The sequence below is a fragment of the Diadema antillarum genome, unplaced genomic scaffold, assembly GCF_040938485.1.
Source record: "Diadema antillarum isolate AM-2024a unplaced genomic scaffold, OU_Dant_1.0 seq00000083_RagTag, whole genome shotgun sequence".
Taxonomy (NCBI): Eukaryota; Metazoa; Echinodermata; class Echinoidea; order Diadematoida; family Diadematidae; genus Diadema; species Diadema antillarum.
Genome location: NW_027271176.1, coordinates 84,987 through 95,811, shown reverse-complemented (window position 1 = coordinate 95,811; position 10,825 = coordinate 84,987). Strand labels below are relative to the sequence as shown.

General features: G+C 37.1%; 1 protein-coding gene across 1 annotated transcript in view; it reads left to right on the top strand.

The window, feature by feature from the left end:
* Positions 1-10,079: 10,079 nt before the first annotated feature.
* LOC139726432 (uncharacterized) overlaps positions 10,080-10,825 on the top strand; it is a 35,073-nt gene continuing 34,327 nt past the window's right edge. Inside the window, exon 1 of the mRNA XM_071637391.1 lies at positions 10,080-10,471. The gene's annotated coding sequence lies outside the window, so the exon portion shown is untranslated. The remainder of the gene's footprint in view (positions 10,472-10,825) is intronic.

The following is a 10,825-nucleotide window of genomic DNA, read 5'->3' as shown; positions in this document are numbered from 1 at the left end:
CTTAAACATATCACGCGGATTAAATGACTGTTATCCCATACATCAAGTACTAACAACCTTCTACAGGGCATACTGGCATGCATCCTTCACATGAAACTCGATTGAGACAAGTTGTCTAAGATGATCTCGGTTCAATCAAAATTAATGTATAAAGGGATGGTGTAGTTTTTGTTGAGGTGGGTGGGTCCCACCTTTTATTAGGACCACTTTGTTTCTGAATACTCAGTAACTCTATTTCAAACCGGTTTTACGCATACAGTCTATAAGCTTAGTAGTCCTCTTAGAACTGTACTTTTTTATATCTTGTTTAGTTGATCATATCTACTTATAAGTATAAAAAAAAAACATTCAGTGACGCATATACAGTACTACTAGTATCTTGAATTCATCATCTTTGACTAAGAATTAAATTTACCATAAACATGTTGCAATTTTACAGAAATGAAAGGCTTATTTACTGTCGTAAAAAGTAATACAACGAGAATTTTTTTTAAAGATTTTAACATGTACAAAGATGTGAGTTCGGAGAAAATACGATTTTCCACCAGAACAATTAACCAATGGCTTCATCTATAATTTCGATATTAACACATAAAAGCTTAATTCCATTTAGCTACGATCTACAATGTATATTCCAACGAACTTTTGTGTGTTATAGTTTCGCCGATAATGCGAGCTTTTCAGCCTATATAGCATATGTCACTGAAAATAGCTACAGACATGACAGAGAACATGCTTAGTTTATCATCTTTTCATTATCTTGTTATCTATCTCCAAAGATAGATTAATATTGGATGACTGAAGATGAAAATAAGGAAAATCACCTGGAATAACATAAGACAACAGAGATCAGTCGCTCAGTGATCAGTGATGGTGGTGTCAGCGGGTGGAATGACACAGGTCGCGATTACGCCCTCTCGCTGACCCTCTTCTTTCGAGATTTTCGGACTCTTCCATTCTCCAGTGGGGAGGGGTGTGTTGTTGCACCATCTTGGGGAAAATGCATAGGTTGGCCTAACTATCATAATGGCTATCTATCTATTCGCCTCTTGCATATCAGGGCAATTAACCCCCGAGGGTAATTACCCCCCCCCCCCCCCCCCGGCTAGATACTGCTTAGTGATACGTTTATAGTAAAGATGAAGGTGATGGTTATATTTTTTGGTAAGAGTTTGGGCTAGGGTTAGGATTAGGTTCAGGATTAGGGTTATAGGGTCATGGGAAGGGTCTGGGGTAACTGCCCAGGGGGTAATTGCCCTAGACTCGTCTTTTGAACTATAAGTACTTAATCGATGCATGTGTATACACACAAAAAAAGAGAAGAGAAAAGAATAGGGGAAGGGAAGATTTTCATCCTTTCGCCATTTTACAGATTGTTGCCAAATCAAGAAATATCCAGTTTTCAAAACACAATTCTACCATGATAAGATGAGGGATGATACTGGCTCCTCACATGTCAGTTTAAATGTGCAAAGCAAGTGAGAAATCTGTGAAATGATGTCAATATTGCATCATTATGAATTGCACGTGTGCTTTGACAGATAATGTTGATAATACGGTTTTATTCATTGTGACAGTATACACTTATTCTATAAAAGGTTAGTCTCTACTTCGCTGCGAAAAGTGTTCATCCGAAGGGCCTTACCGATATCATCAACCCTGCAATTGCCCATTTTTACACGTGGGTCGAGAGGGACATCTTGGGTATGAAAACGTCTCGACTAAATAGCTCAGTAAAGATCACCAAAGCAGTACAAAACTGGACTAATTTGATACGCCTCTTGCAATTTCCCATTTTTATTCATTCTAAATGACGAAATTTGATAAAGAATGACACTGTGTGCAAGTCAATGAGGAGTGTACACAAGTCCAGGATATTATAGTAAGTGTATTGTCTGTCGCTGAATACAATGACAAGCTGTAACAGGCGCAGGATAGCGGGAATTCATGGAAACTGCATCTTGTTATTCAATCTGCACACTGGACTTCCTGAAACCCATTGACGTCTTAACATTTGAATGCACGAACATGGGATGCAAATTAAGCGTGTTAATCATAGACTTGCAACAAAGTTATAAAAATGGACTGAAGGAGGATGTCACAAAGAATTTCTTGTGGAAAATTAGTTTTGATCAGCGATGCTTATGCATTTTGATACCGAAAATGACGTGTATGTAATATTTTGCGATATTTTTGTCGTCTTCGTCAATATTCGTCTTAGAGATACGACGTGAAACAATTATGTAAATCAACAAACGACATTTCATAGAAAATTGCCTTAATCTAGAAGATGAGTTATCACAGATTTTTCTCATAGAATCTTGTTGTTTATATATACATATATCATATATCATATATATTTTATATTATATATATATTATATATATGTATATATTATATATATTTGTTTAATCATGACTTTATTCAAGTTCAAGTAAGTGTGAGAATAACAAATATACAAAAGAACCAGGTCCACCGTTTCATTCAAAACGAATGGCAGGTTTAGACACGTACATGGGGATACAAAACAACAATATTAGAGTTTACATTATTGCAACCCATATCACACATAGAATATCAGATATTACCGGTGATCAATCAATAAAAACAATCAATACATAATACTATTTCTGTGTTACAATAACAGCAGTGATGTAGTTATCATCCGCAGTATTGATACAATAATCCGCATTAAAATATGATATAATAAATTATACAAATACACATATAGGCCTATATATATGCATATACATACATATACACACACACATATATATATATACAAAAAAACCTACATAAACCTTATTGTCATCATCCTCTCATCAAATCTTCACCAACGTTAATCTTTATTTGGCTCTGTGCCCCATACCCCTACCACATATTATATAATTATCAGAACCCATCTTATTTACAACTATCAATCTTTTTCAACCTAAAACCAAAAACTATAAACAAACATTTCTACATTTTTTTTCAATTACCCATTCACCCATAATATTACAGTGCATCAATACTAATCTCATCTCTACTTTCCAAACATATCATTTAACCTCAAATTCCTTTCCTTTCCCAACAAAAAGCAAAACATAAAAAAATGCGAAATCCAAACCAGCCGCAGCGGCAGAATAAACTTTCACCCGCTATCCCCATCTCATACCTGCGGCTACCCTCCTCCTCCCCCCCCCCCCCCCCGGGAAAAAAAGAATCTACAGCCAATACCACATATAAACCGTAAATATCTACGCCTGTATATTATACAAACAATAAATATCTATATCAATAATTATAACATACCTCAAACAGTATTCTACAATTATATCACATACATAACACATGATTACAAACATGTGTCTTACAGACCGGCAAACATATTCCTGTACTTCCGCGTCGGCTTCATAGTGGGTGTGAATATTGCATAACTATTAAGTCATGGATCTAGGTGCCGTACCTCCCCCCAAGCTCTCTCTTTCCTGGCATAAAATATTGAAAAAGAGGAGAGTATGGCGAGTTTAGAGAGCGTCTGGAAAAATTCGTTTGGACGAATCTTTGAACCTGTTGTTCTCAGAATTCGCTTTAAACGGCTTTTGTTCCCCCGGTCTATTAGGCCCCTTGCCCCGACTTCTATCGCGTGGAATGACACTGAGTAGCCCTTATCCTGGATGTCCCGCACAATTGAATTATACTTTTCTACTTTTCTTTGATGTGCATCCTTGAGGTTCATTTCAAAGGGAACAGTTAGTTCAACAATCGTGATATCTTGTTCTTCCTTAAGGATAACTAAATCTGGGCGCAAACTTGTAGTGAGAATATGGGGAGGTATGGTGCCCCCGGCGATTGAAGCTGATTGAGTGCCCCTCTAAGTCAGTGTAAATCGTCCCGTTGGACAGATTTTCAAGAAATGTTTTATACATATACCTCAGCAGGTTGTTATGACGCCACTCGTATCTATCTAGAAAAACTGGGCAGTTTGAAAGTATATGATGCAAAGTGCCAGTGGTGCCCGGGCAGAAGACACATTTATCACTGAGGCGTTTACCCCAGGTGTGCAAGTTTGTGTAGGAGGGCAGAGAATCTATACACGCATTGATAATGAAACTGAGAACTCTTTTGGGGAGGTTATACATGATCGATTTCCATGTTAGATTCTCATTTTCCAGTAACAGTAATGATGTGAATTTCCCCTGCACTAAGAGTGGCGCTACTCAATCAGTCCAGTATTTCACTGTATCCTCCTCTATTACCTGCTTAACCATTTTCTTTACTGCGTTCCATGAGCTTGTCTGCACATTAACTAAATTTTCCACTTTACCATGAGTTACGTTACAATTCACAACAGTGGACTGTTTACGTGCCCAATTTGACTCTCTTTCAATGGCGGAGTCAATCGCTTGGTTAACGACACTATCAGCTTTGACTCTCGATCTGGTGAAAGCTAAAGATTGAGACTGGCGGTAGATGTCAGATAGGCTGGGGATGTTGAGACCATGGGGTAAGTGAACAATGGCTATGTTAGCACCACGAGCGGGAACACCTAACCATTTTTTCAGATATTTGTCGGTCATTACATCGAGTTTATCTAGGTGGGTCTTTTGCAGTGTATGAACTGTAAGCAAAAAACGGATAGAATTTAGCAGGTAACGTGAATAGATGGCAACCTTGAACTCCGGACGGACACATGTTTCTTCAATTCTTTGCATCTTGACCATTATTTCATTGTGAACGAACTCGCATACTTCGGCTGGTTTGCCACTAAAACAAATATGCGAACCCAGAAATTTATGAGACTTTTCTTTGATTGAACGGATACGTTCAGAGCCGATTGAATAGTCAATCTCTTTAGGGACACCACCGCAGATAGAAAGACTGCAGCATTTGGAAGGTTTTAGTTTGAGTCCCATTGACGCTGTGTATGAGTGCAATTGGTCAATTATTTTTTGATGTTGTACTTTGTTGTTCGTGATCAAATTGAAATCGTCTGCGTACGGAGTTGTTATGATTCTGGTGCCATTCAAATCATACCCCAGTCTATCCTTCATCTGTCCGAGATATTCGATAAGGGGGTTGAAACATAACAGAAAAACCATAGGTGAGAGGGGGTCTCCCTGAAACACGCCTTTTTTAAACGTGAAAGGCTGAGACAGCCATTTGTTACCTTTTACACTACCTTGCAATCTCCCGTACAGATTGTCGATGTACACCGATAGATTGGTTGGTACATGAAAACGATGCAAGGAATGGGATATCAACTCGTGGCTAACACTCCCAAAAGCATCCGCCAGATCGAAAAACGTTAGATGCACTGTGCGTTTCTTGGCTTTACTGTGCGCAATTATTTCATGTAAGACTTGATTATGCTCGACACAACCATTAACTCCATTGATGAAAGCCTTCTGCACATTCGGGTCAATGAAACAATTTGTAGTCAGATAACATGCTAGACGGTTTGCGAGTATTTGGTGGAAAATTTTACTTACACAAGAAGTTAACGAAATCATTCTGAAATTTTCCGGTACATTTGTATCCCCGGCCTTATGTATCAGCGTTACTTGGCAACAGGACCAGCTCTCAGGGGGGTCATTTGTTTCAAGAAGTAGTTGAGAAAATAGAGTGGCCAAAAAATGGTGAACACAAGGAGTGTTTCTAAGCAAGCCGTACATAAGGCCATCTGGCCCGGAAGAGGAAGAAGCCTTCTTGGCTTGTAATACTAATTTCACTTGTTTAGGTGTAACCGGGGTTAAATCAAATTCATAATTTCTTTCATCTACGTTTATGTATGGGAACCATTGGAGCTGATTAAAATCAATGTGCTCAGCTCGGGAGTATCTTTGTGGATAATACTCATCTGCCGTTTCTTTCGAGAAGGAAATACTGGGGGTAGCTTTATTAAAGTCTCCGTTACATACTTGTTTTGAGAAGTTCCAGAAGTCTTTTCTGTAGAGATTTTCCTGGTAGGCTGCCGTTTTTCCAGCTTTCCTTTTGTCAGATCGCTTTTTCAGAAATATATATATATATATATATATATAATATATATATATAATATATTATATATATTAATATAATATATTATATGTATTATATATATACAGTATATGTATATATATATATATTATATAACGTTGTGTGTTTATGCATAAATTAACTACATTATGCTCTGCTCAGGCATTTTTACCATGTTGAGAAGAAACAACGAATAGCATGCTTATCCATCGTGAAAATGTCATTCTTTTCATTTACCACTAACAAGTACATTTTTATTGCCCAGAAAACAATCAAGCATGAGAATTCTAAAATCTAGAATGACTTCCCTGATGTTGTCACTGTGAACTCTTACCTCCCCATTTCTAAAGGTATAAGATAAAATCTTGTGTTTTTATAAGGTATACGACAAGGAATCCATTTTTATCTGCTGCATGTGCATAACACCGTCTTTTCATCCTTTAGCGTTCAGGCAAATTGAGATTCAGTTTTATATGTCTATATTCTCTTTTCTCAAACCGCGAATTCAAGAGTTACTTATTAAAATTAAGTAAACGCGGTACTTTTCAACCGCATTTTATCTCTTTCTTTTTCTTTTTGGGTGTTGTTTAATGTAAGCAGAATTTGTACTTTTTTATCCTTTGGATACTTCACTTATAAAGAATTTCGTTGTGTATTCTTTAATTTAAGGACGCACTCAACTGTAGAAACGAACTAGGACAAGCATTGCTTTTGGTTGTCGTATATTGCCATGGACGTAAGCTTTGATTCCGCCATTCAAGTACATGTATAACCTTTGCATCTTCGCATCTACTTTTGTCATCAGTTTCTGCGTTTCGATTTGTATTGTGATGAGGTTGACCCTATTTTGATATGCACATAATTCTGAAATATGAAAAATAAACTCAATTCAATATGTTCAGTTCAATTCAATACGCCTTAGGCTAAAACACAAAAGATTTGCTATTAGTGAGAAGATTTCGCAAAAAGCCCCTTTAGAAATTACGATCACCAAACAATGATAGCTTAATGACATTAATCGACGTCAACTCTGACAAAAGAAACTTAATTTTCTTGAAGAAAACCGTTTTATTTTGTTATTTTACATGTGTAGTGTGTGTCTATGTGTCTGTGTGTGTGCGTTTGTGTGTATGTGTGTGAACGATGTAGATGGTTTTCCGACAGCTCATTTGGAAAATCAATTACCTTGCTGACCGTGTTTTCTCATCGAGACTCTGTCTTTGAAATCCAATGTGTATATAGAATAAGTCCCTTTTTTCGATCGTATATTTAGATGGATCAGGTTTGGCTCAATGTCTGGAGGCTATCAGGGCTATCGATTCTGATGTTTTTATTCCATGATGTGTGTTTCAAGACGAGAAAGATGATCACTCAGCCATATCGTAACCCATCAGTGCAAACCTTTGCTCAGCAGATCACTCGTGATTATCAAAGTGGCATTCTTCATGTTGACCTATAGTTACTGACAGTGTTATACAGTATATAGCTTCAAACAAGACTTAAAAGACCCAAGATGCAATTCAAATACAGATGTTTACGTATATGTTGATTTATGACACCCTTATCATCACTTACGTCGCCGAAGGAAATATCTAATATACGCGCCATAGTTTAACAGTTTTTATAAAAGTTTTTTGTACTACTTTTTTTTTGTTCAGATTACGTGGCTCGCCCACATAAAATCTTCCAAACCAAGATTCTGTCAGTGACATCATCTGTTAATTACTGCTAAACAACCTATATGATTACCAAAAGACGTGGTTTAAGATAACATTCATATAATGATTTATGGCATATGAGGAAAGAGAAAACGGTGAGTAGCTTTGAATTTATTATTCCTCTTACTGTATACCTCTTTTGTGGATATATATATATATATATATATACATATATATATATATATATATATATATATATATATATATGTGTGTGTGTGTGTGTGTGTGTGTGTGTGTGTGTTCATGTATGGAAAAGGACAAAGTCGCATATGCATCATATGTAAAAGACAGGTATAAACACGTCACAATAAAGGCATGAAAATGAATATACCCTGATCTGCTTTTCAAATTTTGAGTGACAATCTAATCAGAGCAGATGCTACGGCGATTAAAATGAAATGAAATGAAATGAGATTTATTTATTTATGAAATGAAATGAGATTTATTTATTTACCAAACAAACAAACAAGCATCGTCGACGAAGTCACAACAATGAATAGTTAAGATATAGTTTTTTTTTCATTTAGTTTATAATGCTATATAATAATAATACCAGTAAGACTATTGTTAATTCTTAGTCTAAACTTCACACCAGCGCTGCTGCGTCCTGAAGGCCTTGAATTGATGCATGAATATTATTAACAAACAGGAATCATTTTTTTTCTTTATATGTTTTATTGATTTCAACTATTGGCATAGGCACGTAATTAACCCGGGCTCAACGATAAACGGCCAGATATTCGAATGACGAAGAAGAACTATTTGGTGCACATGCGGCATTTATGTGCCATCAACAATCGAATGCCATTAACATTGTCCAACACAACGCCGTCCAAAATCACCGCGTGCTAAAACAGTCGTGGGAAGGTTGAAGCTGTGCGGCTGCAAATCTGGGAGCATTCTCAATAGATGTTGGCAGTGATCGATAACCAAAATCGATAAAATCTGATAGAGTAGCGCAGTAGCAAGCTACAAACCCTAGATATTATTTGTCTCGGCAAGTCTCTGGAGGTCTATGGAAAACTATCGAGGATAGGCTGGTCCACGCAGCATTGACGGCAAGCATTACCCACCTGCAGTATTTTTGTTCTGTCAATGACCGTTGGTGGTGCTCTTTACCGTCATTACGGCACAAGGCAATTAGTTCTCGATTCTCGCGCCTTGATTGAAAATAATGTGCAATATGACATGAAAGAAGTGAAAAAAAAGAAAGAAAGAAAATGCAATGACCGACATGAAAAGAGCACAGACAATACCGAAACCATCTGAATATATTGAATAGATATCAACTGAAATGTTAATATCGTTTTCCTGCTTGGTTTCGCTGTCAAAACTATGCAAGTGAGAAAAATGCATTTCTGTTACTGTAAATGATGTAAGCATACACGTCATGTCATACACGTCAGAACGTGAAGGTGTGTGTATGTTTTTCCCCCTCACTCCCCTTTCTCCTTTTCTCTCTTGCAAATTCTTCTCATATACACAAGCTGTGGAGAAAAGAGAAGCTAAATTTTCTTACGGTATTATCATTATAGCCGAGTGGCCCAAAATATTCACTGTGAAGTCAATACATGATTCAGATTTTATGTGTTGTTTGAAACTTTCTTTCTCATGATTCAGATTTCAAGCCAGTGAGTATAATTGGAGACTCACCACCTTTAACCAAATTATGCTAAGGTGTAATATATATATATATATATATATATGTGCATGATATATAAATATCATGATTACGTGTATATGATTTAAAACATACATACAAACATACATACGCACACAAAAACAACAAACACATTTTTATCATATAACACAGGTTTATCATAACTTTATCATACCTGCCAATTTTTACGCGATTACTCGTATCATGGTGTATTTTTTATTCATTTTTTCAGTCTGTTTTGTAAATGTTTTTTTTTTTCAATTTTATGTATGTTTTATATACATATACATATATATATCTGATAAATATATATGGATGCATACATTATAATTATATATATATATATATATATATATATATATATATATATATATTATACATATACATATATATTTATATATTATATACATTGCACAGTACACCTTGGCCTTCGTATACAATGGCTGACTCCACCTTTAAGGAAATCCTTTGCTGACCGTGTTTGCTTGCTTACTCATGCCTGCGGCGTGCTTCACTTACTCATCACATACATCGCACCATCGTTAGAGGAGAGAGGAAAAGCTAGATGAGAGAGAGAGGGATAGAAAGTGGCAGACGACCGAAAGCTCAACCGCGCGCGCAGAGCTCTCTATCCAGCATCCGACGATGGCGCACGCGTGGTGTGTAGACACACTAGTCAATCGCTACGGGTCGTGAAAGGAAGGATGAAAAAGAACCTGGTGTACCAGAAAAGGGGATCCCGCGCCTTGCTTCAAATGAGGCGGTCATCAATTTGGGAAAGAGATCCTCAGTGACACATACGAAGAGTGAGCGAAGGGCAAACGAGTGGAGGGTGAAGATCCATCTCGGCTTCTACTGCTGGAATTAGCCTGTCAATGGAACAACTCGTACACGGGATCATGGTCAAATTGAAAGTACAAATTTGATGAACGGTCTGCTACTGTCTACTTAGCTGTAGATTTTTGCCGTAAGCAGAAGTTTGTTTTCTTGGTGAGGCGACAGCGCGCTCTCGCTTTAGTCGATGGCAGACGATACTTCAAAGGGATGAAAAAATCTTCTTCTGGCCAACAGCTGAAGAATTTCACAAGGAGTACGTGTGAGTATTTCTTTAATTTTCTCCATCTAGATTGACCTTCCCAAAGGAATGAAAGGAATTGGGGCGTGTAAAGCGTGCACATCTCTGTGACACTAATCGCGTATAGCCGAAGTACTGCTGGTAGACAATAATTGCTGGAGTGCTTTAGAAAGAAACCGTGGAAATAAGCCCGCAAAAATTATTTCCCTTTCTCAATCATACGCTTTTTAAGCACGAGTATATAGGTTATGGTGTAACCTAACACGGATAGAGATGCATTCATATCACTCCAGTTATGCAACCTCTTCGGAAAAAGCTTGTTAGACATAATCATTTGTGTATTCACTTCACCACGCTCTACGTTATCAGACGATC